Source organism: Ammodytes marinus, assembly GCF_949987685.1.
Source record: "Ammodytes marinus genome assembly, chromosome: 4".
Lineage (NCBI taxonomy): Eukaryota > Metazoa > Chordata > Actinopteri > Uranoscopiformes > Ammodytidae > Ammodytes > Ammodytes marinus.
The window spans coordinates 35374735-35400404 of NC_137233.1; the positions used below are offsets into that span (position 1 = coordinate 35374735).

General features: G+C 40.8%; 1 protein-coding gene across 8 annotated transcripts in view; it reads left to right on the forward strand.

Annotated features, from left to right (window-relative positions):
* Window positions 1-25670, forward strand: part of foxp1b (forkhead box P1b) — a 222337-nt gene that overhangs the window by 41365 nt on the left and 155302 nt on the right. For all 8 annotated transcript variants that reach the window (XM_080025667.1, XM_080025672.1, XM_080025674.1 and 5 more), the window contains exon 3: window positions 9253-9300. The gene's annotated coding sequence lies outside the window, so the exon portion shown is untranslated. The remainder of the gene's footprint in view (window positions 1-9252; window positions 9301-25670) is intronic.

The following is a 25670-nucleotide window of genomic DNA, read 5'->3' on the forward strand; positions in this document are numbered from 1 at the left end:
AAGGGACGTCCCTGAAATAGACGTTGTCTGGATGGCAGCATGCTGCTCCAAAACCTGTATGTACTTTTCAGCATTAATGGTGCCTTCATAGATGGAAGTTACCCATGCCATGGGCACTAACCCACCCCCATACCATCACAAACACTGGCTTTACAACTTCATATTGGTAACAATCTGGATGGTCCTTTTCTTCTGGAGCCCAGAGGACACAACGTCCATCATTTACAAAAACTATTTGAAATGTAGACTCATCAGACCACAGCACACTGTTCCACTTTGCGTCAGTCCATCTCAGATGAGCCCAGGCCCAGAGAAGTCTGCAGCATTGGTGGATATTGTTGATATATGGCTTTCACTTTGCATGGTAAAGTCTTATCTTGCATTTGTGGATGTAGAGACGGACTGTGTTTACTGACAATGGTTTTCTGAAGTGTTCCATGGCCCATGTAGTGATATCCTTTATACAATCATGTCATTGTTTTAATGCAGTGCCACTTGAGGTCATCATGGCCATTACATTTTAATGGACCTTGCCCCTTACCTGCAGAGATTTCTCCAGATTCTCTAAATATTTTAATTATATTATAGATTATAGATGGTGAAATCCTTAAATTATTTGCAGGAATGTTGTTTTTAAACTGTTGGACAGTTTTCCTCTGCAGTTCTTCACAAAGTGGTGAGCCTCACCCCATTATTGTTTGTGAAGACTAAGGGTGTATTCACACAGGGAAAGCCCGCTAGTTCACTTGCTTTGGTCCAGACCAAATAGAGTTTAGATTTTGTTTGTTTGGTGTGGTCCACTTTCATATTGCCCCTTTTATAAGTGAACCAGCATTACGAAGCAAAACCACACGTGATCTGAGGTCATTCATTTATTGGACAGACATTCTGGGGTGGCGAGAAGCAGGAAGCACGAAGTAAAAACTGCAAAATATATCATTGATATAATATGGGGTTAAAAATAATAAAAAGGCCTGCATCTAGCCTATAAATAAAGAAGAAAAACATTAAATTATTGTTGTTTCATATGGTTATAATATGAAGCCCTATGACAATGCCACGCTATGTGGCTTGTAGTCTACGATGTGATAATTTTTACTGTATTTGCGAGAAGAATAGGCTCAAGCCGACATTCAGCTGATTAAGCTGTGTATCAGCTGGGTGTCAGTTCGGCGCAGTTCAGCTCCAAACTGACACAGGGATAGTATTGACGGTCCCGTAACATGGGAAGCAAAATAAAAACACACACTTCTTGCGCAGCGTGAACCTGTTGGCACTGTGCGGGAGACGCTCCCCTCTCCTTCATCTGATCGCTGAACACATTCAGCATTTTTACGCGTCCTCTCGATCAAATGTAATATATTGTTCTGGGCTCCCGGTCAAACCACAACTTATCGTCCTAACAATGGCGACAACAACACTTTCCCATAATGTGAAGCAAACGGCAATTTATTAAAAATGAAAAGAAAGAAAAGTTGCAGTACTTCCTGCATTTGGGTCGGATCGAGTCCGGACAAATTCACACCACAAACGAACTGCAGCAGAGTGCGTTTGGAAGTGCATCGAGACCACCTCTTCAGCTGGGTCTCAGAGCGTTTGTTTGGTCTGCCCCCGAGTGCGATTGCTGTATTCACACCTGCCTGAAAGATGCGCACCGAAGGCACAAGTGCACCTGAGTTCGTTTCAACCGAACTAAACACGGCATGTGTGAATACACCCTAAATCTTTACAGGATGCCCCTTTTATATCATTCATGATAATATCACCTGTTACCAGTTAACATGTTAATGTGAGTAATATTCCAAACAGGTTTTTTTTTAACATTCTACTGCTTTCCCAATCTTTCAATGCCCCTGTCCACACTTTTTTGAAATGTGTTGATGGCATCAAATTAGAATAAGCATATATTTACGAATTTTATTCTATTTAATAGATAAGGTAAAACATGAAATATATTGCCTTGTATTCTTTTCAACTTCATTGTATGTGAAAAGGGATAAACAAATGATCTCATTCTGTTTTATATACGTTTTACATCCCAACTTTTTTCAGAATTGGTGTTGTATGTTACAGTGACTAAAGCTGCTAGACAACGAGCGCAAGCAAGGTGAAGCATGACACAAAGATGAAAACAGAAAGGAATAAAGAGGATGAAAAGAGATTGTCAGGGCAGTCTAGGAAGTACTTTACAGTAAAGTTACAGTATATCTGCTCCTCTGAAGTACACTGAGGTGAGAGGGCACAAAAAGCACCAGAAACCCTAAAAGGCCTGTCGCTAGTTTTTCTTTATCACATCGTTACTGTTTTCACCGCAGTTATCCCACCTGCGCGGCTTGGTGTCTGTAAACATCCTATTGACGCTGTATAAGCCATAGGGGACATGCTGTACTTTAAAAAAGAAAAGAAAAAAAAGTCTTGTTTGTCATTTCATGTGCTTATAGAGATAGCGTCAAAACTCTGTTTCCTGTGGTTTCCTGTGGTGTCTCTGTGTGCTGCAATTTAGTGCACGTGAACGCTGCCTGCAGTCCTTACGGTGACACCCACACACATGCACGCACGCACACACACACACACACACACACACTCACACACTCTCTTTCTCTCTTGAGTCCTCTTCTCCTTTCTGAGAAGTCATCATAACTTGGGGCAGAGGTTTGAGGGAGTGTCTGTCCACCCTGTGGTCAGCAGCACACCTCAGGGGGCACCACAGATGATTTAGTGCATCACCTGGTGGACACTGTAGAGAATGGGAAAGCCCCTTCACAACATATAGTCTGGTGACCTGACCACACCGTTCATGGATTTAGACATGGGCACTTTTTTTTCCTCGGTTTTGTTTATAACTCTCTCTATACTGTATATATAAATGCAAATTATTGTCAAAAGTTGGTTGAATATATCACGTGCATACACGGCTCCTTACAATTTCATCCTCCCACCAGATTGTTATTATGATTTGTGGCAGTGATTGAAAATAAATGGAAACATTCAACTCATTTGTATGAGTGGGAGAGGATGAAGATAGTATATTACTTCAACATGTTGTTTGTCTCTTAAACCTGGCCCCCTCTCCTAAAGTCAGTATGGACCTGAGGGCCATATTACAGGTTAGCCCCCACCAAACACACCTTTACCTTGTCTGACAAATATCTGAAATCCACTTGTTTATCTGTCTTGCCAGCAGACTCAATAAGGCAAACACAATGAACTTCATTGGATTTAAAGTTTTTATGGTGTCCAATTGGAAGTTATGTTTCTCATTCTAGCCCCCTTTGTGTTTGCCAGTGAAAGACATCTGCTCTCTCAGATGCCAGTATTTTGCTGTGGCACTGCAGTCTTATCTGCGCTTGAGGTCTGTACTTTAATGGGCTTTATTGATCTAAACAACATCAGGGGTTGCGGTGATGTTATTAAGGCAGAGATAACTTCTGTGTAATTCCACTCTGACAATATATTAGCCTTTTATTGGTCTAAATAACTTTGCCTTTTAGACAGTAATGCACCAGTAAGTCACAGCAGCTCTTCATGTCGGCAGGATCTTAATAAAGCATTTCCTCTGGACATCCTGCTGCGGAGAGTGAAAAACGACAGGTTAAAAGGCCTGCTGGGAAGTTTCCATGCCATCACTGTAAATTATCTCTTTTGAATACATAAATAACACCGGTAGAGAGAGAGCTGTGAATGGGGGGGGGGGTTGGGTGCGAGTTTGTACAAACATGTGTTCCAGTACTTTCTCCGGTGACACAAACACACACACAAATACACACACACACACTCACTCTCACACACATTGAGGAGAAACACTTCAGGTTCAAGTCGAGTGTAGCATGTGGTTGGATTTACTGCTAAAATAGTTTGAATAAACGTATTAATCATTTTTTGATTGTTTGGTCAGACTAAGTAAGATACTTGAAGATGCAGCTATGGTATCTTGTGACACAATACAGCACAAAACGCTTAAAAGCACACAACATGAACATAGTGTGTTTGCATGAGCATGTATAGTAACCAGCATCGGGCATCGCAATTAACACAATTACTTTGAGGGATTGATATTAAATGTAGCCAATGATGATGCAAATTGTCCAGCTTCAAATTCTTTGAAGGGTTGGTTTGGACATAAAAAATTAATATAAAATAAAGTATAATTGATGACTATACGTGCACATCAGTAATAACAAGAATAAGGTTTGTAATATTTTGAAACAGAATTAAATTAATATCATTTAAAAGGTTGTTCTCTATTGATAGGTGTTTCCCTATGGATTATGTATTGTACGGGGTCAGGGTGTGTTGTGTGTCTGTTAACTTCTCAATGGACAGTTTGCAATTTTTCTCTCCTCAAGGGCAGCACATATCTAATATTAATATGAAATAACGAACCCATTATCTGGAAGTGTATTTTTCGAGGGTTGGGTTGGGGGGTGGTGGAAGGGCTTCATAATTTGCAGCTATTTAAAGCCCCTGGTTTTGGTAATGAATTATTTTGTCATCTCGATTGTGATGAGATTCATCTTTAATAACTGTAACAATTATTTTATTAAAAAGAGAAGCCATGCATTATAGCTATCTCGCCAAGGTCTTCAAGCTAGAAGGAATTCTCATTAAGAGCATTATATTACCCCCGGTGTGCTTTCAGTTGGATGTCCCTGCTGAAATTACATTTAGGTGTCAACATTGTTTGTGTTAGAAGTAAGCAGTCATATTTACACAGGGCAGCTTTTTCATTTGCTTGCTGACACTGCCAGATGTATTAAAAAAAGATACTAATGCTAGTTTGTATCTGATTAAGTCACTTAGAAGAGAAACTCCTCTTAAATTCTTGACTTTTAATATAAGGCAAGCACTGTTCTGTCATCAATGCAGGCATACATCTTTATTTAGCCTTTGATTGCACAAGATTATTTTGTGATTTATTTAGTTGGCACAAAAAGGGACAAAGTTATCTCCCCTCATAACTTTAAGACCCTTCCCAAAAGCGCCAGCATCAGGTTGTTTTCTGTGGTGATTGATTTGCTAGCCTCCTTTCATCTACATCCTGTGTTTCTTCTGATGGTTAGCGCGGTGTGTCACATTGTGTTTTCCTAATGGTTTCAGGCCCGGGGTTGCTGCTAATGACATGGTTGTAATTGTTTGTCAGTGTGATAATGTAGGATTTCCTATTTCCATGTGAAGTTGGACATTTGATGAAGGAGGCGTCTTGTCATGAAGACAAAGTGCCGTCATTTGTCAGCAGTTAAATGAGCTTCTCTCTCCAGATATCCTCTTTGCTTTTTTCTACGGCAATATAATATTCACAGATCTCTTTTGGACTGCTGCCTTTTGCCTTCCACATGATGCATCGCGTTAGAAAACCAAGCAACCAAGATTAGGATCAAAGCAACAGTGAGAGATAAAGTTCCGTAGAGTCACTCAAGTTTTGTTTTGTGCTGCTGACATATAGAAATCTGTTAACTGTATTTGACAGAAAGACAGAAGTGAAATTACAGAGTTGTGTAATCTTTTATTCTTAGTGTTTGCTAGCAGTCATCACTTCCTCAAAGTAAAAAAAGAAAAAAGTAAGAGAAACTATTGCATCATCTCTAGAGGAAAGCCTCTGATCAGGTCACTGGAAATCTCCACTTTCTACATTTTAGATTCTAGTGAAATTGTTTTGCTTGGCTAAAAGTCAATAAAATACTTGATCAATTCTGTCTTTCAAAATATATCATAAACTTATGAGGTGACCCATTGCAGCAATTGAAGGACAGGCTTGTGGGACTGCCTTCATACTTTCCAAAGTCTTTGATGAACAGACTGTGGTTCTTCTTTCTGATTAGACTGGTTCCATATTGTGGGGTGGGGGGGCAGATCCTTCCTAGTTCTCATTCGAATGAGCTAAACAAGCCAAACAAAGGAGAGGTGTAGTGAATAGGTCTCCTGAGGGAGCTACTTATTGTCACAATTGCCCCTCTGTCTTTCCACTCCACATATCCATTCACGTCTTCATTGGTTATGCTCTGTCCACTGTAGCACACTCGCCCGGTGCAATCAGCTAAATGTAGCCTCTTGCTTTTTTTATTATTACCTGGGTGTTTCACACTGATATCTTTTTTTTCTTCAAGGACAAAGGGGGTAGGAGGAAGGCAAGATCTCGTGTGAAGTCCCCAAGCTCTCGCCCCAGCAGCAGATCCCTTTTCAGTGCCAGCTGTTCTCTCAGATACACAGGGCCGTTGCTGAAAATTCTCTTAATATGATTCTGGGGGTGGAGGAGGGGGGGGGGGGGGGGGCTCATGAGAATTGTGCAAAACAAGCGTGCCAAGCCAGGAGAACGTTGAATTTTTCATCAGCGCGGCCTCAACTCACTGATTTAGTGGGCAAGCGCTCTCATTCATGAGCAGATGTTCAGTGCAGTTACACTCTGCAGTTGATGTGAACTTACTGGCCTCTCTGCCATTGGCTGCAAGGACGTTGGCAGCGACCTGGCATCTGAGAATTACTCCCAGTAAAAGGCGGCAGGGCCCTGGAAAGCGTAGAGCGCCGGACCCTTTTTCAGCCACTTCACCGGCCCAGGAGCTGGATAGTGGACATGGGGAAGGCTCTGACAGCCCATCCGTCTTCACGCTGACAGTGATGGAACACTTTGCCACTGTTTGAACGGGGGAATAGCAATGAAATTCCTGAGTATAATTTTCCAAGTTTTACGTTCATTTCTAAAGTCTGACTAAACTTTAACCAACACCACGCAGCAGGAGAAATCTACTGAATGTGTGAGAAATACCTGCTGGTCTTAAAAGTATTACAAAAGCATTGCTTTTAACATTCTCAAAATAAGGCCTTAAAAGTATTGAATATAGCTGCAAAGTATTGCACTTCCTTTACAAAGGTCTTACATGTTATATTGCCCTTTTAATTACTTGGAGAGGGGTCGTCATGTGACAAATACGCACTTTGTTTGTGTATACACACTTCTCAAAGCTATTGTTACAGTATATTAATGTGAGTTTATGATAAATGGTCTTTATTAAAAGTGTCCTTAAATGCATCAGAACTTTAAATCCTTCCTACTTTTGTAAGTATGGCTTTGAAGTTGACATTACATTTCATTTGAAGTGCCATATCCCTGGAAATATATGTACTACATGAAGGCATCAGCCCCTTCTGTTTGTATGAATCCATTCTACATGTGGAGGAATTTATTTCACTACCCTTGAAAGAGGAAATTCATCAAAACAAGGCACCTGTGAAGGCTAATGTTTTGGCCCTGTAAGTGTGTAAGCTGAAAGCAGCTGGTGCTGTGGTCACCCTGGTGGGCTGTGTCCTCTCCCCCAGCCATGGTGCTTCAGACATCTGCATGCCCAAGCTGCTCAGCCTGGTTTGATGTGGCTATAATACAGATCTGTAATAGTTTCTCTTTTAACTAAGCAGTTTGATGTAAAGTGCCATTAACTGCTCATGGGTGTGTACGTGACATCAGGTTTATTAGTAGGCGGCCTGCCAATCATCTCCAGTTTTGTGTGAAAGTCATCACGTTAAAAGTTGTGCATGTGGGGACTCGAACGGTAAATGACAAGCTCTTGTTTCCTCTGCACGTCTCATTTTCACTTTCTAATTGGTCGTTTTTCAGGTTGGCTTTACGAGAGCAAAAAACTAATTAGTGTTTCTAAATTCAGCTGAAAAAAAAAATCAGTCAGCTGGGCTTGATTGTTCTGGTTTCCTCTCCTCCTGTGTCAGGCTCTCCAACAATAAAATAAGACTCTAATCATTTCCAAATTGCTGGTATTTTTAAACCTCCAGAGCTGAATCATGTCACTCCCCTGGTCTCTTGGCGTTTTGTTTGGGAACAGAGGTTTGCCCTCTCTGCCTTGTGTGTGCTCTCTCTTTTTTCATTTGTGGGAAGTTTGGATTTGGTGGAACAAAAAAAATGAATTGTTGTGTTTTAGGTGGGGTTTGTTTCTGCTTTGATTGAGAAGGAGCAGAGTTTACAGTAGCTTGTGACATTGGCTCAAAGCTGCTCCAGCTGCAGCGAGCCCTCAGGAAGCCCCCGGCCAGGCCCACATGGGGCGGCCCGGTGAGAGGAGAAGAGCCAGCCCTGTTTGAGTTGGCAGACAGACACTCCCTCTCTCGGAGAAGGTTCTGCTGCCTCTGCAGAAAGGGGCCAGTGGCGGCCGGCCGGCTCTGGTTGTGGGGTGGTGGCGGTGATTCTCGGGGCAGGATATAGGGCTTTTTTCCACCTCTCCTCCCCTTTCAGGAAACACATTTTGCTGTTTCTTCCCTCTGTGTTTGCAAACCAAGGGAAAGGAGTTAAGGCGAAAGGGTCATGGGGGCAGTGGGACTGAATGACATGGTGGCTTGAGTGCTAATGTGCGGAACAAGCTCTTTCAGAATGCCTGGGTGTTCACTCTGGTGGGGTTTCATGTATACAGGATATGAATGAATTATCAATTATAAATAAAAACACTTCAAAGGTGGAGTCAGCGATTTTGGAGAACGGTTGTTGTCAAAATCACTTTTTGTCAAAATCAGTGAATATCTCCTCACAATCTGTAAACTAGTATGTAATCATAGGGTATGTAAACAAAGTAGGCCCTGTAGCTAGCAACATGCCCCTGTACAGGCGGTGTATTAACGATGGATTTTTTATCACCGTACACGCACAAAGTACAGATAGGTGGTGAATCGTGACGGGTTATTCACTGATTTTTATCAAAAGAGAGTTTGACAACCTAGCTTTCTCCAGAATTGCATACTTCACCTTTAAGAGTGTGCTTACACTGTTGTTATTTTCCCATCAACAACACTATATACAGTATAAGACTTGAGTCTTTAGATGCCAGTAATTAAACAATGCCTGATCTAAGGTTATTTCGGAGCAGTATTTAAATGCAATTAGTGCAATGCTCAAATGAATTTTTCAGTTACAGTTTTTGGAACGTGTCATTATTTGTGTAATCAAGGGAGTTCTCGTTTGAGATGCTAAATATGTATGCACAGATTAGAAACCTATTTAATTCTCCCTTGATGGATATTCATTTGAAAGTGACCTGTTTTGTGTCCCTCTCCACACACTATTGCTCTTGTACAGTCACACACACATAACAATCATCCATCTCGTCTGAGGTGCCTCCACAGTTACTGCTTTATAAACTGATTGGTTGTTTTCTTTGCTTTTTATTTGCTAAATTTATGTTTCAGATAATTTGCATTGTTTCTCTTTTCCCCCCCTTTCCTTCCTGCCCCCTCTCTTCTTCTATCTGCTGTACGTCGGTCCAGCCAGGACACTCCAGTGGTGGCATCCTGTGGAGCCCCAGATCAAAGAAGGTACTTTGCATGCATGTCATTGGAAGGCACAAATCACTTAAAGCTACAGTGCATAACTTTTTCCATATACATGAATGTTGGTTACATTCATGCTATCGCTCAATGAGTTGAGACAAAGTTGATCAAACCCACAAAACTCTCTATGTGGGCCGGTTTCACAGACAAGGCGTAAACCTAGTCCGAGACTAAAATGCCTGTTTGAGCTGGATTAATTCAAAGCTACTTGCACAGACTCAGTTTAAAATAGTCCTAGATTAAAGCTATTCTGGATTAAACAAAGCCAACTGCAAGACGGACGACTAGAGCTACTCTAGGTCTAAATTTGATCTTAAATTAATCCTCCAAAGAGGCAGGTTTAACTTCAGTTTAGTGGTGTTTGTGAGAGAGCATGGACTAATTGGAATATCTAAATGAAGACCAACTCCCACTGAAGAGGCCAGCCAGGAGAGTACTTGTGGATAGGTCTTATCTAAAACATTTATTTGGTGAATTTACATTTCGAGACCACTTTCAATATGGAAAATGCACTGGAAATAACAACTTTGCTTGAGTTTATTAGATGGATGCATTTAAATTGAAGATGTATTCAGCATAATAAAATGAGTGTCTAAAACAATTCTGTTTTCAAATGTGGTTGTTGTGATTTAAAATACTGACACACATGAATAACAAAATGACAAAACACAACATGAACACTTTTTATTGTCTACTTATATCTTCACTGTGAATAGTAATCACAATTGTCTCAGTACTGTATCTTGTTTGAATCATAGCTCTCTCTTCCAACTTCATGTCCAATTCCACCTGTAGAATTTTCATTTTCATGTCATACGTCCTTCAGATATTTAATTTTCTGTTCATGGAATTCTCAGGCTAACTTTCATGCAACGTCATCTTTTTTGTCCTTTGTTGAAAGGTTGTGGCAAGCTCGTCTTTAAAGCGAGATTCAGGTTTTTCTACAGAGTCTATCAGTGCAGATATCATTAAATATAATGTCAAAATTATAAATGAGAAAGATGTGAAATACCGATAATAATGAAGATAACCTGAAGTTGGTGTATTGTTCTCTTAGTAACATTTTCATTAGTATTGAATTTGTTGCAAATATCCATGAAAGTGACTTAAACGTCCCAGTTTAACTAGTCCACATTAAGACTTACTCCTGGTTTAATCTAGGCCCTGTCTGTGAAACTGGCCCTATATGTCTTAGTATGGCAGCGTTTACACACTGGTGTCGCCCCCAGACACTGGTGCAGGAGCTCAGAAGAAGCGCCTAAAAAATGTTTCAGTTGTTGATTCTACTGCTAAGAAAAACCTGTACCTATAGCAGAAGGTATAAAATCCATGTGTGATCACAAAATGATTACCTCATGTAGATGCGCAGACAGTGTTGTTGTTATTACTCAGAATACCTCTTTTGGATGATAAGTTACACACTATAGCTTTAACACAGAAACACAACTTCATCACCCTTAAATCAAACTCATCATTCTTTTCCGACATTATTTTGAAGACAACCCTGTTTTAAATCTCTTTTTAAAAGAAGGGCACCATATGGAATTGTTGTGCGTTTGAGAGCCACAAAATGATAAGAACAGTTTTGCATAGTAACCCATTTCCTCATGCAGTTCAATATTTAAATGGTTGTGAACTGAAGACGCCTGGTCGGTGAGGTCATGTCAGGGTCGTTGGCTGGACGTGGTCTGTGAACTTAGAGAGTAAAGATAAGGTGTCGGTCCATGTCTGCATCCCCCTGACTATCCTAGAAGTCATTACTCCTTGTGTGGTGTATAAACACGTCAAAAACAAACAATGACCCCAGGCAGACTCCACACACTGCAAAACAATTTTCAAAGCTTCTCAATATAGTGTAAACACAAAACATGGCTAACCTTCACGCAGGGAAGGCTTCACCTTAAAGCCGCTGTTTGTTTTATAGTCCCTTTTGACCTTGGTCAGATGCAGTTTACATCTCTTGGGCTCTTTTCAGCTGGATGGAGCTCAGGTTCTGTGCTGACATTAAGGGTGAGGCTTTTATCATTTGATTTGTTTCCGTTTGGTTTTTGAATAGTGACGATGCAGTGCTACATAGTTCCATCTCAACTGATGTCTTGCACAGATAGTTTATAGCTTTCCAGAATTTACAACCCTTCTCCCTATTTCTGCAACTACTGAAGCCGAAAAAGTGGGCCTCTGTTAAAGGTTACAATGTTGTGTTTTGATGTAGGCTTTGAATCTTTATAATTAATATACTGTATGTTAAATATAAATATTACTTATTTAATGACATTAAGGTTTGTGCAGAGTTTGGATAAAAAACCCAGCATGGGACATTACAACTCTCATTGGAAGCCATGCTGATACATTCATTTTAGATTTAGACTCCCTACTGGTTGTTCCTTAGGCCAGCTTTTCAAAATATAAATGGAAATTACAATACCAATCTTTGAATGTAATGAAGTAGCAATATGTTCCAGAAAGCTCAAATGTCTGGGTGTAAATGCAGGAGTAGATTTCCCCACACAGGGACCCTCAACTATCAACTAATGAATATTCATGTATTCTTCTTTCATAGACTCTTCTTCTCTCACATTGGGGTGAGTGCTGCAGGCCTATGTTCAACCAAGAGTTTAATAAAGCCCAGCTGCTGAATGATCAAATAGTGTCTTTAATTAAGGCCTGAGTGTACACCCCATGTAAAATTATGTCTGGAATGCTAACAACCTGTGATATTTCCAGAGGAATTTACAGTGCAGGTCTCAGAGTGTGTGTGTGTGGGGGGGGGGGGAGTGTTTGGGGTTTGGCAGGGAGGAGGGGCAGTGTTCACGTGGCAAGCCAGCATGTAGTTCACATCCGTGTCAGATTGAGGATAATGAAGGCCAGACTGATCCTTGGATGCAAGCCTTAAGTAAATGATCCCTCTATGAATACATTAGAGCAGTGCTGTGTGCCTCCCCTTGACGAGCAAGCTACGTGTTGTTTTGTGGTCTGACGTAAAAGCCTGACAAAATGGCAGTCACGGTGTTGGATCCCGCTGTACGTAAACGCCATCCAACCCCCCCATTTCACTTTGTCTCGCAGCAGTGCTATTGTTTTTGCATTAACGTTGTGGGTTCTGGAAGTGCTGATGGTTTCCATGTTAGTGGCTGTTTGTGCAAAGCAGTTTGATAGTAAATGGAAAGTATGAGTGGTGTTGTGTCATTTGACAATGTAAATGAGCCATCTCAAAGTTTCCCCCTCCCTCTTTAGGAGGGTTACATTTACATAACAGGCAGGGTTTCTGGTGCTCATGCAAATAGTTCATGTATAAAAACCTTACTATTATCATTTCACTGTTATTATATAGTGTTTAATTTAGAATGAATGAATTAGGTTTCTAAAAATATACAGCTCCGGAAAAAATTAAGAGACCACTCCAAATGTTCAGTGTCACTTGTTTTACTCTTTAGAGGCATATGTTTGAGTAAAATGAACATTTGGATTTTATAATATAAACTACTGACAACATTTCTACCAAATTCACAATAAAAAATATTGTCATTTAGAGCATTTTCAATAAGTAATGTAGGCAAGGCAAGGCAAGGCAATTTTATTTATAAAGCACATTTCAGGCACAGGGCCACTCAAGGTGCTTCACAGGGTTAAAATCAAATAAAGAATACAAATACAAAAAAGGAACAAATTTAAAACATGGATAAAAATAAACATTTAAATATAAAAAAAATAAAAAATAAAAATGACAGGTTAAAAGGGAAACAAGAACGTATAATGTAGAGATAAGGATTTTCAAAAAAATCAGACTGGTCTATTTTTAGGTCTAACGGGGCTGTATATAAAATATACAAAAAGTAACATAATGGAGTAAGAATTAAGCAAAAACAACAATCTCACAGACGGAAGTTTTCCACTTCAATTCATTGCCACCTGGCACTTTGCATGTAAATGAATCCTAAACGTTTCATTACAAGGCACTTTTGAATATTGATTGGAAAGACAAGGATGTAGAAATGTAGCACTTGTGAATGTAGCCCTCCTGAGCTACTATAACATTAATAGATACCTTTCTGTCTCTTTAGTGGTGGGCTTGCCCTACACACTGAGTGAAACAATGTTGTTTCATTTCTGCTGATATCGCATATGTACCTTCATAGATGGACGGGTTGGATGGATCCAATTAGCCATGGTCATTGCTCGTGTATTAAAAAGCTGACAGTGGGAGACTTGCATAGAACATCCTTGATTTTGGTAGTTTTGTGAAATGCTTTTGCAAGGTACTTTAAAAGCCCATAAAGAGCACAGTGTGAGGAATGAGCAAGATTTGATTTACGGCTGTAGCAAATTGTCTCAATTAGACATGGGAGGGAAATAATAGATTTTTCAGTAGGCAGTGGACAATGATGGCGGATACTTAAAGCATAATAAAGTGAACCAAAATCCATAGCCCGTTTTCTACTACTATTATATACAATCAACACTGCAATTACTTGTGACTTTTACTTGAAGATTTCATACAGGGTTTATTAGCAGATAATGCATCCTTTAATACAGAGCACTTACATTCTACAGCCTACACACACACACACACACACACACACACACACACACACACACACACACACACACACACACACACACACACACACACACACACACACACACACACACACACACACACACACACACACACACAGGTTGGATGGGATGTGACAACCAGCCTGCACAGGTGCACCTAGTGTCTGGTATAGGCCTCCTGACCTTTCACATCATGTGTACCGTACTGGCCTGTCTGTTAAGCACAAGCTCTGTTTGTAAACACGGACAGAAGGAGGAAAAGCACATTTGCCCCGGTCGCACTCGGATTACATACACACACAACGCAACGTGACACGCAACATATGTGTCACACGGGCTGAAATCAAAACAGCCGTCCGGCACAGAGGCTGTATGCACAGTGAAAGCAATGCTGGCAGATGAGACACGGCAGCCCACCCTGTCTGGAATAGGACAGGCCTGTGCGTAGGCTGCTTTGACACCCCCTAGTCACTTTGTCATGTGGGGATGTGCTGCTCTGATAACATGTACACACGGCATTCAAAGAGCGTCATATCAGCCCGTGTGACAGGTACGATCCCAACGAGACGACAGCCAAAGGGGGGATGTCCTCTTCAATACGCTGTGTGTTGAGCACAGTTGTGCAGCTGAGACAGAATCACATCTTCTGACATCATTCTGAATGCTCTTTATGTTGTCTTTTTTCAAAGCGGATGATAAGATGTTGTCTGTCTGCCCAGCATCACAACAGACTAGAGAGGCCGGTGCAGAGAGACAGGTATGAAGTCTCCATGTCCATCCAGTTATATCCACCCTAATACAAACAGCAGATTGGGTGACGGCAGTAAGACAAAGTGCAGCAGGCGCTAGCTTTACACAGGCAACATGTTAATGATATTCTGAGCAGTTTAATCTGCCCATTGCCACGGCCCCATGAGCAAATAGTGTGGCTGTATGTTGAGCAGTGGCTGTGGGGGAGAAATAGGAATCAATCATCAGAAACAAGTGAATGAATGAAGGTGAACCAACAGCTGCTTGACTGATGGCGTACTACAGACTGTGTCACCCCCACATCTGTTTACATCTGACAGCCACACGAGTGTTTATATCCAACGGCTTGTAATTGAGCTATTTTCCCGAGGGCAGCCTGTACTGTAACCCACTCTAAATTAGATTATTCCAACTTTCCATTAAAGTGTGTGTGTGTGTGTGTGTGTGTGTGTGTGTGTGTGTGTGTGTGTGTGTGTGTGTGTGTTTGTGTTTGTGTGTGTGTGTGTGTGTGTGTGTGTGTGTGTGTGTGTGTGTGTGTGTGTGTGTTTGTGTGTGTGTGTGTGTGTGTGTGTGTGTGTGGGTGGGTGGGGGAGAGGAGTGGGGGTTACTGATCACAAACTGCAACACTGGTATGTAAATATGGCTTATCAGCTTCGCCAATTTGGTTAAGTGGCATGTACGTGGGTGATTCACATATTCAGCTGTGTGGCGTCAACGACACAGGCCACATACAGTACACATGTATAAACGTAGGTAACTAACCAAGTACCAATGAAGCAAGAACACAACCATGAAAATGATGGTGTGTCACAAACTGATATTGTGTGGAAAAGGTGCATGTATGCTCTCAAAGTCTTCAACTTGCCACCGTTGCAAACTTAACTGCATGTACAGTAGGCCTATATGGAAATTGAAAATGGGAACAATCTAGATCTAAAACACAGCATTTAAATATTCAAATGCTAACACCAAACAATATAATGCATCATGGCTTTTGGTATTTGCGTACAACTCTGTTTGCTGCTGTGAGCTGGGAATGATACAAGGAAGAGGGTGAGAGATAGTGAGGGAGAAAGGCACGAGTGGAGGATGTGGAGCTCACAAACAAAAGCCTTTGTCTGACAGTTCAAGGAAATGGCACCTGTGTGAACTTTGTTTGTTCTTTGAAAAAAAAAACATACCATTAATTGCATTTTAAATATAAGTATCATACTGTATGTGTTGAAATGACTGGCTACTTCTTATTTGAGAAAAAAAGGGGGGGGGCGAGTGCAGGTGTGGAACATATTAACATTTCCACATTGTTTTGTGTATCTTTATTTAATTGCGGTAACAGGGGAGAACCAGGAGAAAATCAAATCAGAGGTAGACGACTTGTAGAGATAATGGGCAACCTGACAGAGCTTATGGTGCGCTCTCTCCTTCCACCACACAACACCAATCTTCACACATTCTGTACATGCTTTTTTTTTAAAGCAAAGTACCCCCAAAGCGCTTCTTTTGGTTTAAACTGCCAGCCTGTTCCACATAAACAACACAGTCATTTCCAACTCTAATTTTCCTCAACTAAAGAAAAGAGATTCAAGGGGCGTTTTGGCAGAGGAGAGCTTCCAAATATCTGAATGTGCTGATTGCTTACCCTAATTATTATTATGTTTTTCATATTCAATTAAGGGTAATACATATTCAACACTCGAGAACACGATATAGTAGACTATCTTAAATTGAAATTAGCAGTAATTTACTATGAGCAAGAGCCTTTTTTCAATAAACAAATCTGGATCCTTAGGCTTTTGGCAAACAAAACCATGATCAGAAAACCTGGTCCAACGGCTTCCTGGTCTCTGTTCAGTCTTTCTTTCTATATGAATTCTCCAGAGGGGATGACATTTACAAGAGCCACAGTAAATTTGGCTTCATTTGAATGTTATAAAGACACTTTGTAATAACCAACGTAGCCAACCAAACAAAGAAACAAGTGTCAAACACGCTTCTTTTGGATATTTTTCATTACAACAGCTAATAACATTACACTAACTATGCGGGTAATACGTATCACTTTCAAGCTAAACATAGGAAAGCATTGCCACTGTAAGCTGGGACATCCGCACCAACATCAACACGGACTGTAATTAAGAGGAAACAGACATTTTTAAATCTATGTGCAATGTAATAACAGCGCCCAGTTATTAATAATTGAAGGAATAAGTGAGGCTGTTACTTGACGCTTTTTCACTTTACGTATACATTTAGCTGGTGTCATTGTCCGGAGGTGGGATATCATTTAGGAAATACTAAGCATCTGAGCACAAAATTACACTAGTTAGTTTTTTTTTTCTTTGGACTGAAATGGGATTGAGAGCTCATACATGAGTCCCAAATGTGCTTTTAAATAAGCGTGAAGTATGTAGCAGTGAAAGTGAGTTGTGAGAGAGAGGGGCCTACGGCAAGGGGAATGGCCGGTGAGCCAGAGATTGGCTTCGCAAATTGTCAAATAAAGATTAGGCCCTTATTTCACCATCTAATACCTGTTAATCTCTTATGCAGGAACTTTGGCAGTTCAGGGCTTTTCAATGGTGCAGAGGCTTCACATTCTGCATGTCTTCCTCATCACTGAATGTACACAAGTAGAGACAGCAACATGTCATCTCTCCGTGGTTAGTTGGCGCTATGCAAGTCGAAACGCAAAGCAGTGGAAGGTGAAGTAAACATGTAGCTACAACACCTTCCATGATGTTAGCAATTTGTACATTTTAATATTATTGTGCTTGTTAAAGGTGGAGTCAGTGATTCTAGAGAACGCTTGTTGTAAAAATCACTAACCGTCAGCTACCCGTCTGTACTGTGTGTGCACTGCTGAAAATTCAGTGTTAATACACAGCTTAGGTTCAGTACAAGGGTATGTAAATAAAGGGGCCAACCGTAGTTAGCAACATGGCCGTTTACAGAGCCTAGGCTGCTTTAACGCTGGATTTGATTTCAAATCACACGTGGTATAGGACTACGGACAGGTGGCAGGTCGTGATAAGATATTCACTCATGATATAGACAAAAAGTTATTTTGACAACAAGCGTTCTCCAGAGTCGCTGACTCTACCTTTAACTTTCCTTGTCAACAAGTTGATTCCAAATGAAGTTGGTCATATAGAACTGGTATTCTACATGCACTGCATTGAGCTAACTTGGTGCTGTAATATGTGACTACTTTGGCATACATTTTCTCACATTTAGTTATTGAATGTCTCCAGTTTTTCACCAGCCTCAAATATGCTGAACATTCCTTTTATTGAATTATTAATGCATATATTGAATTATTGAGGGAAGATAATTACTGATCAGATTAATATTAACTCCACGTGAAATATTAATTACTGCTGTTAAAAATGATGAACTTACAGAACTATTAATATAATAATAAACAGACACGGTACTAAAAACAATGAACAAAAAGTGGTGGCATGGAGTCAAATGTGCCAGAACTGCTTCCATCCCTTTTAACACACTTTTCCCCTTGAGGTCGGTGAATATGAAATATTATAACAGAACCTTTAGACGACATAAGGTCATTGGCCAGTCCTGCCCCGGGGCAGACTTCAGTGTCACATGGGTTCACCAGCATTGGTCTGCAGGGTTCTGTTGTCACCTTGTCCACACTTGACCTGAAGTAGGCTATGGCCTGGGGGAAAGGTACAAAGATGTTTTTATGTGTTTGTATTGGGCAGGTCCTTTTCTCACCCTATACTGATTGGCAGAGCTCCACTACCAGCTCTGTTATTTAGCTCCACCTCCCTACACTCACTCTGAGGGCTATTATAGTGGATGATCTCAAATGAGCTTGGTGGCCGGCTTTACAATTCTTTAAAAAAATACTTTATAAATTTTTTTGTGAACACACATAAAAACACTGAAAAAAGGAATACAAAAATAAAAGGTCAAATAAAATGAACAACAAACATGGTGTAGTCTACTATTCAGGTTTCTATGGCAAATTGTCAAACTGAAAATAAAAATTGAGGTGTCAAGCAGGGTTTTTCCTGCATAGAGATGTTGCGCATTACCGGGTGTTTTGAAAAACTTCTAGATGACGAGAATAAAGGTTGAACTAATTATGTTGTCTGAAAACACTTCAGACTCACAACAAACTAAAATAATGTGCAAGATATGTCACGCGCGGACACGCGAGTAACGCAACCGTGAGAGAGAGAGAGAGAAAGAGAGAGAGAGAGAAAAGGGCATATACGACCTGATCTGCACCTCTAAACATCCCGACCAATTTGTTTATTCACTTTAAGTCGAATCATAGTGGTCTATGACCAAGCAATCAATGAATAAAAAACACAGGAAGTTTAAAGCTCCTTGACTCCTGCCACCACAACTGTCAACACTACAATGCAACTGCCTATCCAGCCAGCTCCATGACATAAATAAATCATGCCCTTACATTCAATGCCATCAAAAGACGTGCCCTATCAACACCATTTACAACTGGTTATTTTCATTTTGACATATTTATTTTATTAAATTATTCAAAATATGTTTCACTTATTTAGCCTATTTCTATTCTCCCTGTTTTCAGTTCAATTAGGCCTTTGTTTAAAGTCCAAAGTCATGGTGTTATTAGAAAAAAACCTTGTTAAAAGTAAAATAAATGCATAATGTTCTTAAATCAATGATTAACTGTCTTTAATATTCGTGATAACACAATGTGATTACTCAAAATAATCGTGATCATGATTGTTTCTTTCTTCTTGTAATTTCCATGGTTTAGATCAATTAGAAACAATTAAAGTATTAAATAGGTAGGCCTAGTCATTATTAGTATTTTGACTTCATATCTACAGGTTTTTTATTGTGATTTCAAGCGTCAGTGAGCTCCATGGTAACGCAGTGATTGACAGGCTGACTGAAATGCTCTTGAGCTGGACAGAAACTCCCCTCTCCCAACCCCACACCCTCTTAAAATACACAAACCATTTGCCTTTACTGTTGCACATAGTCGCGACTCCAAAAAAAGTTGGTCGCGTACTGACCCCCCAAAGGCCCATTCTGAGCCAGGAAAAACCCTGGTCAAGTAGGTGCCTTCAGTACTGTGACATATTTGATTAAACTTCTTTACTTTCCCTGAAATCTCATATTGAATTTTCTCCGTATATAAAGTACTAGAGAACTCTATAAGCCAGATGTCAAAATATTGGGATATCTCTTTGTTCCAAAGTTGTGAGCTAACGCTAGTTAGCTCGTACGACAAAAAGTCAATCGTGCTGGAGCACGGAACAGGCAAACTTGCCTAGTGTGAGTGCGACCTTAGACCCTGTTTCCACCTGGGATTAACATCTGATTTTTTGAATCTGGTTACAAGTGGCCAGCTCTCAGTCCGTGTGTTCACACTTGTATTTTCAAATGTGACTTCTTTGTCTACTTGTGATCCGATTCCATTTACCCGCGCTGTATTTAAATCAACACGTACATCATTTCCGTTTGCATTGGTGTTTTTAACCGGTGGGGTTCAAACAAGTAAACATACAGTGCCACAGTTTTAATCGCATTTGCTATTAAAATGCATTACATGCAAAGATAAATACAAGTCTAGGTTGACGAGATATGCTACTGTCTCATTTGGACAAGGAGGAGCGATGCACAACACTGCTTAGAGGGCTCTACATTAACACACCAAATGCGGGTACTATCATAGTATATAAAAGTAAAAACTCTTGGGCGAGTAAGTTATTACGCAGCTTTGGCTGGTGAAAGATGTGTGTTTGCCGGGCGGCTTTTCTAACGTCTGCTACACTCTTGTCACCACCACCTATATGCAGTTAAGTTACTTTACGTGCGAACAGAATATTGCCTGTGCGCCTTCACATTAAAAGCCTGTTACTAGCCAAACGCGAGTTGACTTTTATTTTAAGCAGATAAGAACAGGAAGTCGTTGCCTTGCAGCTCTCCAGTCAATAGCAGCGATTTCCGTGTTTTCAGATTTACGCAGTGAAATGAAAACAGAGGACAGAAAGCTTGTCATTTGCAATACTGGCGGATGCAACTAACATTCATGAGGCTTCTATAAAAGCTGCATGAACGCCAGTGATGCATTTTCAACATATTTCCGCTCAGGCAGGGGGCAGCAGTTGAGTAGGAGGTCCCTAATGTGGACAAAAGTCACATTTCCACTACCATTTGAAGGCGGACACATCGGACACAACCGACGTAAACCACCTCCGAATGTGGTTTTTGTGATCCGATCTCACTGCGTCTTGAGAGTGTTTTCACCTGTAGTTAGAGCTGTCCAGACGTGATCCGATCACAAAAAACAGATGTTAAAGACAAGTGGAAACGGGGTCTTAAAGAGCTTTATGCATTATTCGCCACCGTCAAAAGGCTTATAAATTAGTGTTTCTTATTTCAATTCAGTGAAGGTGGAGGAGCTGAGTAAAACACAACCTACTCCATCGCCTGCTCACTAGCGCCCCCGGCTTTACTATTCTTATTTTCTTTTCTTTTTTTATACAAGGTAGCACATAGTATAATTCATCTAGCTTTTGTCCATTTTAATTAAAACTCTGTTTAGATTAAATGATATTCAGCCAAGATTTAAAATATAATTTGCCATTCTTTGGTTTGTAATTATATTAGCGATTTTATTTGTAAAATATGGAAATCGGTAAGAAAAATAAACTATTATTGTAACATAATGGAAAAGCACCTAGAAAATATGGTTACATTAATGATGTTTTAAATGCTAATGCCTAGTGAAGAACATAATAAGGGAGACATGAAAGGCTCTTTACAAAAATCTTGATAGCCAGGGAGAAGCAAATTATTTCAAATATTTGATATTTAAATTATTTTCAAATGAACAGAGACGTGAGTAGAGCAGAGGCGAGTAATTTCCCCATGGTGATCCTCCAGGCTTCTTTGTTTCCTTGGTGCATCTCCAGCTCATTAATGTTGTAAGCATGCGAGAGAGAACCACACCACACTTCATAACCCATGGCTTGGTGACACCTCGGGCCCCACACACACGCACGCACGCACGCACGCACGCACGCACGCACGCACACACACACACACACACACACACACACACACACACACACACACACACACACACACACACACACACACACACACACACACACACAGCCGTTTGTAGTCCATGGCTCTTTCAGGAAGTGATGGCCGCCGAGCTGTCCTGATTAAAATGACAATAGTCTAATTAACTCGACCTCAGTCTCAGTCACTTAAACGACTGATGGCCTGCTAGCTAACCCTTTGTCTACTCACCGTCCAACAAATATGATTTTGTTCACCCCCCAGCAAAACGCCTAAACCCCATATGACTTGATTTGCTATTGACAATTGCTAATTAAATATAGGCAAAGTATCCCATTCTTTGTTTTCTCTCTTAGGAAACCTCATGTGCATTCTCGGGAGGGGGTACAGTGTCACAAGCGCCTTTAAACCGTCTTGGAAATTTAGATTATACCCAATTGCAAAGTGGTGCTTTTTCAGGCATTTTCAATCATAGTAATTTAGCACTTCAGTTATCTGTGTTTCCGCTGGTTGTGTTGCTGTTTAGTTAGTGGCCTACATTGGTCAACAAACCAAATAGCCAGATAGAAAAAGTCCAAAGCTGGCACCCTCAAGCAATCAAGTTTTTTTATGGCCAAAATCTTTTAGCCTCTCTACACGGCAGTATTTAAAAATTCACGCTTCATAAGCCCCCGTGATCCTTTCACATTACTTGATGGACACATCTAAAGTGCAGGAGAGAGAGAGAGAGAGAGAGAGAGAGAGAGAGAGAGAGAGAGAGAGAGAGAGAGAGAGAGAGAGAGAGAGAAGAACGACATTAGAAAATCCTTTAATGACCGAAGAAGAAACTGCTTTTTGTTCTAGTATGCTTGTGTTGGTGATTAAGGTCTATTGGGAGATAATTATGCCTTAAGTCTGGAGTTAATGAAACGAAAACCTCTCTCTTCTGGTGAAAAGGAAGGGCAGATCTTTTGTAGTGCTATCTGCAGACATCTCCCACCCTTGACAAGGCACACACTGAGGATTGCTTTTTGTTTTAAGGGGTTGCAGCCCCCCCTGCTCCCCTCTGCCTGTCAGTCTGTGGCTGATATGAGGGATCTGTGAATGAAGCCAGAGTCAATGAGGTCTGTCTCTCCGCTGCTGCACTGTTGCATCTGCCTGTCTGTGAACGTTAGGCACGCTGGAAAACATCAAATGAAACATCACAACAGGTCATCTGGGATATGCGCTGGTTTGACTGAGAAAAAAAAACTAAAAATCCAGGGCTAAAAAGAAAATATATCTTAATTCTAACTGCTAAACCCACTGTGTTATATAGCACTCCACTTACAGCGACAAGCATGTGGTGGCATCAATTGACCCTGCTTTGTGGAGCATAAAAAGGAATGCACAGATTTGAAATGCATCACATCTGACTTAAGGCAAGCCCTCTTGAACACATGGAGGTGTTGACCAAGCCATATCGTATGCACAACAAGTGGTATGGCCAGAGAGCACATATTAAAACTGTCACACACACACACACACACACACACACACACACACACACCTACACACACACACACACACACACACACACCCCTCCACCCAAGCACTCTCGCATTTCATCATCTGTTGGTCGGCGCCAGGGTGCTCCAGCACAAGTTTGGCCGCTCTGGATCCATCTGTTGTTATTATTTTCCACAGATAATTGGCTTGAACAATGGAATGCCTGTGCACCCCCCCCCCCCCCCCCCTTGCCTTTGAAACCCTATACTCTGTTTATTTTCCAGAGGGTCTCATTTTCTGATCTCCATTTCTCTTTCTCTCCGACTCACTCTTTCAACCTCAACATTCTCCTGCCTCCCCTCACCTAGTGTCACCTTGGCCCTAGCCCCCCCTTTCCCTTACCCATAATCCATTGGAGAGGGGTTTCACATGAAAGATACATCCTAGACTGGCCACATCACTCAGCATCAGACACTACTTTCCTTTTGGAGTTTCTCAGTTCTACTGTTTTTTTCTTTACTCTAACAATAAGAGGGAGGATGGAAAGTGTGGACGTAATCGAGAGACTTAAGAAAGGACAATGGACCTCGGTTTAAATAAAACATTTTCTGCTTATATTTTTTCCCCAATCTCCACTGTGTGTGTGTGTGTGTGTGTGTGTGTGTGTGTGTGTGTGCGTGTGTGTATGCGTGCATGTGTGTGCATGTGTGTGTGTGTGTGCTTGCGGAGGAGAAGTATATGTAAAGATGAATCAAAGGATCACAATGTGTACTTTTTTAATCCAGGAACATACTTTAATGAAGACCTTCACCAAACAACATGACCTAATTAAATGAATTTAAGTTAATATTTTAGATTTTAATTAGTGTGTTAACGTATAATTAAGCAGTTTAAATGTTGAAGTCCTCATGCCCTGGTACAGCTTCATATCAAATAGTTAGATTTCACTTAGTTTTATCTACAATCTGAGAAAAGTAATTATCAAAGTTTTTTTTTCTTAATGTACAATGCAGTGCAGTAAGGTATAAACAAGACAATCCAATCAGCTTGAAAAAATGCGTTTTTTCGACCTGCTTTTTTCTTCATCTTTACAGCTATATACACCTTTGTCCTTCTCGTTAAGGACATTTTTAAGGATTAAGGAAATATTCCTTTCTTTTTTTTCTTTGCTGCCTTGTGTTAGCGTGTAGAGGTCCATTTGTTCTGCCTGCTCTTGTCTAATTAAACCAGGCCAGGACAGGTACGGCTCCCAGCAGGCATCTGCTCTGTGCCACTTCTTCATTTGCTGAGTGTTTGTGTTTATGCAAAGGGAACTCTTCCTGCATATTTAATCTAAAGCAAGGCACCACCTTTTGTTGTTGCTAGGACCACATACCTCTAGTCCCTCTCTATCTGCAGGCTGTGCTCCAGTCCTCTTTCTGTCTCACACACACACAGCACGCTAACACGCTCAGCTACTAGCACACACTACCTCAACTACTCAATACCTGCTACTTGCTCCTCTCCTTCAGAAGTGGATTTCCAAACACTCAGGGCTTGGATGGAAACTGCATCAAAATACAGTTTCATGAAAATGACGCATGTCTGTTTAACTGTGGGTAAGTCTGTTAAAGATTTAATCATATCTCTGCACTTATCTCCCATTTCCTAAGAATTTCTGATTCTTTAAGGAAGATGGTGGACGTATGTGTGTGCACGTCAATACGAGTGTGTGTGCATGTCAATGTGGGGGTGTGTTTGTAAAAACCCTCTTAAACCCCTTTTAAACCAAAATGAGCGTGTAGACCCACTTTTTTAAATGCAGGTGAATCCGCTGAAAAGAGGCTATTGCCAACTTTCACAGCACAAACAGGCTATGGTCTGATCGCCAGAAGACAATGCAGGTGGTCATGTTTGACGTCATGACGATGGTAATGTCACAACCATGATAGTGGGTTTAAGTGGGTTAAGTGTAAAAGGGTCTAAATTGATTGACATAATTCACATTTATTTCCCTTACCCAGATCAGCCTGACCTTTCTCCAATCTCTGTGGGGAGGAGCCTGGTTAAAAGATGAGCGGGCCAATCACGTTCCACGCTCTGACCTAACGTTGGTCCCTTATAGTGGAAGGAAGCATCTGATTGGTTTTGTGTAGTCGTCAATATAGCTTTGAGAGACAAGCCATATCGCACTAGTGTATTTGTCGATCCATGTTGATGTCAACGACTACATGCACCAATCAGAAAGTGGGAGGGTCCGGTATGACTGCTGAGGCTAGATTGACGTCTACATGAACCAATCCGGGGCTGCCTTCCACTAACAGACAAGAGATTGGAGAAATACCAGATGTATCTGCGGTAGAGAAACGGATGTGATGCTAGCATGAGATCAGGCTGGTCTCGCCAGGCTACTCTACATCCTGAGTAGGAGTAACTTGCACTATTTCATTGTGCTTTCAACATTCACCATAAAATCCCATTTCTGACACCGATATCTCGTTTAACTTTGTATTTTAACAACAGCTGAAGTTTAACCTGATTATTGGAGAAAT